The following is an 8,737-nucleotide window of genomic DNA, read 5'->3' as shown; positions in this document are numbered from 1 at the left end:
TGTGTGAGAGAGAGAGAGAGAGAGAGAGAGAGAGAGAGAGAGAGAGAGAGAGAAAGGTTAGTTGGTTAGGTGGCTCAGTGGTTAAAGAACTTGCCACTCTAGCAAGAAAACTGGAGTTCTAATTCCCATAAGCCCCATGAGTACCAGACGGGTGTGGCAGCTCACCTACATCTCACCTAGAATGCTGAGACGGGGGATGGGAGCCCTAGTGTGAGTTAGCAAGAGAAACGAGCCTCATGGGCGAATTCTGGGTTTAACCACTAGACCATGCCTCAATGGATACAGCGGAAGAGCTATGGAGGAAGAGTCCCCGTATCAGCCTTGAGCTTCCACGTGAACACACATGCAAATGCACCCACACACATGCAAACACACAACACACACATGCAAACACACACCACACACTTACACATGAAAAGCACCCGTGTCATCCAGTTTCTTAGCTTCATTTGCATAAAGTTTTGCCACATAGTCTTATAAATTGTTTAATTTTCCTCTGCATATAGTTTTGTCTTGTGGTGTTTAACTTTTCTTAACCTGTGCAGTGTAGAATACATGTTTGCACAAATGGAATGATTGTGAAGTTAGTCACATGACCTTCCTGTGGAGTTTTTGAGAAGATCAAACAGGTAATATGTACATTGGCAAGAGCAGTTCCTTATCCAGCTCACTGTTAGTGCTTGACTCTCTTGATTTATTGTCTGTAATCTTCCGGATTTGTTCTTGTTTGTTTATTTTCTAAGACAGAGTTTCTCTGGGTAGCCCTGGCTGCCCTGGAACTCTCTCCATAGACCAGGCTGGCCTCGAACTGCTTCTGCTGCCCAAGTGCTGAGATTAAAGGCCTGTGCCACCACGACCCAGCTAGATCTGTTCATTTTTACACTTCATCTCAGAGCAGAACTATCCACATTCTTCTCTAAGAGTTGACCACAGAGTTTGCTATCATTAATGGTGACTTACTTTTCCTGTGTCAATGACCTTGTTCCACAGTTGTAAGTTAAGTAAATAGAGCCACTGGGCTCTGTTCAAGCGTGATGACCTTACCATAACAAAGCATGTGTATAATGCAGAGTATCTGTGAAAGTTAATAAGGAGGCCCGGTGGTGGTGCACGCCTTTAATCCCGGCACTCAGCAGGCAGAGACAGGTGAATCTCTGTGAGTTTGAGGACAGCCTGGTCTACAAAGTGAGTTCCAAAACAGCCAAAACTGTTTTACAGAGAAACCCTGTCTCGGAAAACAGAGCAAAATAAAAAGTTAATAAGGAAATTAATATATTTTATTATAATTTTACTGTACAGTGTATATTTTGTTCTTTGCTGTTTTTTATTTGGGGGGGTGTTTTTTGTTTGTTTGTTTTTGTTTTGTTTTGTCTTTTGGTCAGGAGAAATTTCATTCTACATCTACCAAAAGATAAAAAAAAAAAAACTGGCCACTGGTTTCCCTTTCTTTCCTATGAGAAAATTGCTTTTAGCTCATGAACTTTTAATTTTTGTATTACTTTGTCAAGATTATATCTCTTATTGTACAGGTCACAAAGCTAGAAATGGGGCCAGGAAAAGGGAGGAAGAGTCTCAAGAAAGGTAGGAAGTAGAGAGAGTAATGGACTATAAGAAGGGGCGTTAACTGGGGAAACCAGACAGAGGCAGGGAGGGGAATAAAGGAGAACAATGTGTAACAGTATATGTACAAAGACACCATGATGAAGCCAATGACACTGTATGATGCTCCAAAACACTGATTTAGAAAAGATAATGCCTTATAGTGATGCTTATAGGAAATTGCCAACCTCATTAAATTAACCTACCTTATTATTTCTAACCTTTGGTCAATAAAGCTGTCGTATATTCCAAGCTAATACGGTTAGTTTGAATAGGGGAAGTCTTTATTTATAAATATATTTGAAGATGACAACAATTTCATTATGGTTTAAATCTGAAACACCTCCAAAGGCTCATGTGTTTTGACACTTGGTCCCCAGCTGCTGGCATCGTTTTATGAGGTTATTGAAATTTGATGTGGGGCCCTAGCTGCTGGAAGTGGGTCACTGGGTGAGCCTTGAAGGCTATGCCTCCAGTTCCAGGCTCATGGGCTCTGTGTCTTGGCCAGACATGATGTGAGGGCTCCCCTGCACACTCTGCTGCCATCGACTCTGCTGCAGTATCATGTCCTCTCCTCTGCGGTAAAGTGAGTTCTCTGAAACCAGGAGCCAAATAAGCCTTCCTGCGCCCCTTCAATTTCTTCTCTTTGGTGTGGGAGGTCCTTCTGTCTATGTGTTGATTTTATTGGTTAATGAATAAAGAAAACTGGCTTGGCCTATAGCATGGAAGGAGGAAGGCGGAGAAGCCATGGAGCCGCCAGAGACTAATGCCAGTTGGAATCTTTGCTGGTAAGGCACAGCCACGTGATGATACACAGATTAATAGAAAGGGGTTAAATTAAGATGTAAGAGTTAGCCAATAAGAAGCTGGAGCTAATGGGCCAAACAGTGATTTAATTAGTATAGTTTTGTGTGATTATTTCAGGGCTAAGTGGCCAGGAACCAACAAGTAGCTCTCTCCCATAGATCTCTTGAAGTCAGAGTGTTGGGAAAAATAACACAGACACATGCCATCAAATGTCCCACCAGAGCCTCAGTGACCTAGTGAGAGCCACCCTCTTTCTTTCTTCTCATCTGCAAACCATACCTAATGTACCTTCCAAGGTTCTGAGTTCAATCTACCTAAGTCTTATTCTGCCATTTTGTGTGCCTCATTTATTCAGGAAATAGTCACAAACCTGGGTAAATAGTTCAGCCTAGCAGGTGTGAAACTCTGAACTCAATACACAAACAATACACACGCACACTCCTTTATATTAATATAAAAATAAATTTGAATTTAACTCTTACCCAAGAAAACCAGATGTTAGTAATCACATAAGAAAAAGCTCAGACAAAAAACAGTGAAGTTTTCTGTGTGTCACCACGCCCCTCCTCCCAGCAAGCCTGAAGGGGAGGCCATGTCTGCCCCATCTCACAGATGTGGAAGCTGATGTCCACAGAGTTGGGACTTCCCCAAGGTTAGCGACCCCATGCTCTTCCCATTTTTCTACAGGGTTGAACAGCTTAATCTTTTTAAATGGAGCCTTGGTTAAATTTATTTCCATATTTCTAGTTATAATTCACTAATGACTATTGTTTAAATCTATCTGGTCAGCATAGTAACTAGCAAAAAGCTTAAGTTCCTTCCGAAGGGACTGTGGTTATTCCTTGAGAGCATAAATTCAAAGAGATTGAAGGCAGGACAGCTTCTCACGGTTTTCTAAGTAACACTGCCCCCTTGAGGACTAATGGTGAATTGAGACACCGTTTCAATTTCTCTTTTTTTTAAATATATTTATTTACTTATTATTTATACAATATTCTTTCTGTGTGCATGCTTGCAGGCCAGAATGATCAACAGGCAGCGAGAATAACTTGCAGAAAACTCTGTTTGAGTTGGATCTCTTAGCGAGAAGAAAGCTACCTCCATGTTACCTTAAAAGTTCTACAAATCAGCAGCCAACGACAACTCATTCACTCGGCACGCAGTTACCAAGTACAAGAGACGTTTTGTGCAAAGTTAATACCAAAGTGAACAAGGACACGTTCCATGTTTATAAAACATAAGATATTATTCCTGCACTGCATGAAAACAGGCACTTCTAAAGCTGGTGACCTGAACTCAGGCCAAATTTGCCACTAATTGTGTGACTTTGGACATGTCACCGAAACTGTCACCCAGGTGTCAGTGTGTGCAGAACTGGATACCAGCTTTACCTGCCTCATATATAGTATCTAGAGCTCTGTAAAATATTAAATACTGGGGCGGGGGAGGAGTGCGGGTGTGCACACATGTGCACGCAAGGAGGTTTCACAGAAACTGCTACTGTCATTTCAGTGTCAGAAGAAGGAGCCTCAGGGACGAGAGGCAGAGTCTTTGCAGTGGGAGAAAAGACCCATTTTCCAGGACCCATGTTGACAAGCTCTCAAAATGTGTAAAAAGGGGAACTGCGGGCTACTTCCCACTGCCCGGCTCCCGCACGGCTAGCTTTACCCAAGTAACAACACACAAACTGTATTCTTTTCAACACTGCTTGGCCCATTAGCTCTAGTCTCTTACTGGCTAATTTTTACTTCTTGATTAACCTATTTCTAATAATCTGTGTAGCACAAGAGGTGGTGCCTTACCAGGAAGGATCTTAACCTGCGTCCGTCTTGGAGAGGAGAGCTATAGCGTCTGCTTGACTCAGCTTTCTTTCTCCCAGAATTCTGTTCTGTCTTCCCCACCTACCTATGTTCTGACTTATCAGGCCAAGCAGTTTTTTTATTAATTAACCAATGAAAGCAACAGATAGACAGAAGACCCACCTACATCAAAAATGCACTGAACCTTAGGTAAAACATCGCTAGATGCATAACTGCTTCTACAGATAGAATCCTGAAAGCCAGGTGTATAGCTGCTTGTAGATATAAAGCTCTAAATGTCGTCAGAATGCCCATCTACAGGGGACCAATTACACTGAAGCAGAGCTATATGCAGAGATGGCTCAGTCTCAGCACACCATGAATAGGAACTGGAACGCACAACCACAAGCTGAATGCTCTCATTTGTTTACAGGCAAGCTAACACATGCAACTGTATCACAGATGTGCTGCCTGCTGGGGGAAGAATATTGTGCCTATCCCCTTAGGATACTAGAATATCGTCAGAACCGCAGGGCTGGATATTTGAAACCACACTCCCCAGAAAACCTTTGCAAATAATGTCCCAGATGAAAAATTTGGCTCCTAGGTGAGAGGGATATGATGATTAATCACTCATGTGGATTGGGAATCACCTAGGATAGAGGCCTCTGGGCATGTCTCAGTGTTTAAAGAGGTTTAACTGAGGGCAGAAGACCCACCCTGAACATGATGGTACCACTCCAGGACTGTACTATAGAAAGGACTGGGTGGTTGAGAACCAGCATGCATCTCTCTGATTCCTGACTGTGGATCAAAGTGAGCAGCTGTCTCACACTCCTGCCGCCACAGCTAGAGACACTCCTGCCGCCATGCCTTCCTTGCCCTGAAGGACCTACCATTGACGAAAATAAACCCTCCCTTAAGTAGCCTTTGTCGGGTAATCTGTCATGAGAAAAGTAATATAATACACTAATACATGATCTGGAAGGCAGGGATGAGGAGAAGCCTGCTTTCTGCTTGTCATTGTTCTCAAGTCCGGAGAACACCCAGAATCTAGTCTCTGGCTTGTAGATGATGGCAGAAGAGATGGACTTTGGCTTTCTGGGGCTGTGCTCTTGAGCAGCGGCTCCATTCCAGCCCTTTGATGTCACAAAGACCTAGTTCCCTATATGAAATCCTTATCTGTGTTAGCTTCCTAGCATCTGACAGTTAGAGGCTAGGAAACAGGTAATTGCTAGCTCTGTTGTGGTTAATCTGAATTGTTAAGCTGACAGCTCTAAAGGAAACCCAGAAAGCAGGTAAAACCCCACCATGGGTGTGTCTGCACGGGTTCTCTTAACAGATTAGCATTTCAATCAGTTGACCTAGTTAGGAAAATCTGCCCTCAGCAATGTGGGTGCCTCTTAAAGGCCTAGAAAGAAAAGCCATAGGAAGGTTCTCCTCCCCAGACATGAGAGCTTCTGGCTTTCTCCAGTCACCAGATTTGAAGACAAAGACTGAAATCCTCTCTAGCACATACCCTCTTCCAGATTCAGCCTGGAATCCGCATCCTTCCTGGTTCTCCATGATGCTGGCAGCAGCAGATCATGGTATTCCTGAGCCTTGGCAATCTCATACAATATGTGAACCGTGAATTCCGTGTCTCCGAGGGAGACTAAGACAAGTCTCTACTGGAGAGAGTTTTCTTTTCCTCATGGATGTCAGACCAGTCAGTACTAGGAACCTTAGTGACCAAGGAGGTACCCAGATTCCCAGAGACCACACAGGTACTTGGGACCTCCAGAGGCAACGTAGACACCCAAAACACCAGAAGTCATGCAGGTCCCAAAAGCCTTAGAGGAGATACCCTACTGAACCTGAAAACTCACTGGTCACTAGAACCCCAGGCTGCTCAAAACAGAAATTGGGGGCAGGGGGGAATCCATCTAGCAAAAATAAACTCAGAAATCAGCAACTAAACCTATAACCCCAAACCCTGATGACTAGAGGTCAGCGTAAGAATACAATCAGCAGCAGGGCGGTGGTGAAGCCCGACTTTAATCCCAGCACTCGGGAGGCAGAGGCAGGCGGATCTCTGTGAGTTCGAGACCAGCCTGGTCTTCAAGAGCTAGTGCCAGAACAGGCTCCAAAGCTACAGAAAAACCCTGTCTCAAAAAACAAAAACAACAACAACAACAAAAGAATACAATCAGCAACAGCCAGGGTAATATGGCACACTACAGCCCAGCTATTGTTTTTAGCAAAACCTCAACTGTTCGATTTTACCAATAAAGACTTAGGAGCCAGATGCTGAGAGAAAAGCCTGCTAGCTAAGAGAGGCAGAGAAAGCAGCCAGCTGACCGTCCTCCTCTGTGGACATCCCAGAAGCAGAGCAATGATCCGTGGGAGGCAAGAGGGTAGCTTGGTTCAACATGACAAAGAAGCTGGTGTTTCAAACTTCGGGAGTCTAACCATGAGTAGTTTATTTAAGCACAGCACAGTTTGGTGAAAACTTTCTTGGTGATAATAAATTCAATCCTGTGTGTATTAAAAATACATAAATATCTTCTAGGAACAAAGTAAATTAGATAAAACTAAAGATAGGACTACATCAAAACACTATGTAAAGTACATATGCCACCTTCTAGAAAGATGGGGTCTATGGATTGACTGGGGAAAAACAACCTTATGACAAGGGTCTGGGTAGGATCCAGACTGGTCTTCGTCCACACAGTGCAATGGTCATCAGGTTATTAACCACATCCCCTTCCAGACTTCTGGGCCGATAACAGGAAGAACAACTGTTGAGGAATATTTGTTTATACTGTAAAGAGGTGTCTCTGCCTAAGGAGCCTTCTGACTGGTTTCATAAAAAGCTAAATGGCCAATAGCGAAGCAGGAGAGATAGGCAGGACTTCAGGACAGAGAGAGGAAACTTGCGATGAATTTAGGTGCGTGGGAGATGCCAGCTGTTGGGGAATATTATTCTAAGGTGTGTTCCTTTTGTTTCTGCTGTGGAACATTTGTTTAACGATGTAAAGATGTGTTGCTTTTGTCTATGCTGCATTTGTTTCACTCTGTGAAGTTGTGATTCTTTGCCTGTCTAAAATGCCTGATGGTCTAATAAAAAGCCAGTCGCGAGAGAGAAGCAAGGATGGGCATGGCTGGCAGGCAGAGAGGATAAATAGAAGGAGAAACGAGGAAAAGAAGCAGCAATGAGAAAACAAGGGGAGGAGGGTGTCAGGGGCCAGCCACCCAGCCAGCCATGGAGTAAGAAGGAAAGACACACAGAAGAAAAGGAAAAAGCCCAGAGGCAAAAGATAGTCGGGGTGATTTAAGATAAGAAAAGCTGGCAAGCAACAAGCCAAGTTAAGGCCAGGCATTCACAAATAAAAATAAGTCTCCTTGTGTGATTTATTTGGGAGCTGGGTGGTGCCTCTCCTCCCACCCCACAAAAAAGACAAAAGAGTAAAACATCACACAACAGCCATCCAGTGTAGAAGGAGTTAAACACACAGAATGGGATAGAGGTAAAAGCCACGTGGTAGAACGTAGATTAATAAAAATATGGGTTAGTTTAAGTTATAAGAGCTAGTTGAGCTACGGAGAAACCCTGTCTCGAAAAATCAAAAAAAAAAAAAAAAAAGAGCTAGTTGAAAACAAGCCTAAACGAAAGGCCAAGCTTTCCTAACTAAGAGTAAGTCTCCATGTCATTCTTTGAGAGCTGGCTAGTGGGACACAAAGACTCACCACACACAACACTGTGTGTTTGGCTTTCCAGGTTCTCCCAGTGCCTATCTGTGAGCACAGGGCCCTCAGTGCCTCCCGCACAAGCCGAAGACACAGAAAATATTTTCCACCAAATCACAGAAGAGAATCTCCCTAATCCAAAGATGGAGATGCCTATCAAGGTACAGAAGCATATGGAGCACAGAATAGACTGACCCATAGGAAAGAAATGCCCCTTGGCACATGACAGTCAAAACAATAAAGGCACAGAATAAAGAAAGAATATTAAAGGCTGCAGGGGATTGGATAGATGTCCTACAAACTCGAAGAGTTCACAGATGCCAGCTCAGACTACTATTCCCAGCAAAACTTTCAATAACAGATGGAGAAAACATGGCATTCTACAATAAGACTAAATTTAAGCAATATTCATCTATAAAACTAGACCAATAGAAGGTGGTAGAAGGATGGATTTTCCCCCAGATGGGGTCCTGGAACTGAAAGAAATGGGCATATCACCCCTCATCCCTAACCCGGTAAAAATTTAGCTTCCTCCAAGGGAGTCTCACTGGGAAAACAAACTACTCTTAAGAGAAGACTGCGTGCCTAGGAGCATGTTTTTGTCTAACAGAAAAAAATAATTTAGTCGCATCTTTGGGGATTCCTTTCCTCATGTTGTGTCAGGGCTTTTAACTTTTTAAAAACTCTCTCTCTCTCTCTCCGTTCCTCCCTCCGCCATCTCCCTCTCATTCTGTTGTTCCCCTCCTCCCCCCCCCACCGCGCCCCCCCCCCCAGGGTTTCTCTGTGTAGACATGGCTGTCCTG

This window comes from Microtus pennsylvanicus, chromosome 6 (assembly GCF_037038515.1).
Source record: "Microtus pennsylvanicus isolate mMicPen1 chromosome 6, mMicPen1.hap1, whole genome shotgun sequence".
Lineage (NCBI taxonomy): Eukaryota > Metazoa > Chordata > Mammalia > Rodentia > Cricetidae > Microtus > Microtus pennsylvanicus.
Note: the sequence above shows the minus strand (reverse complement) of the source record.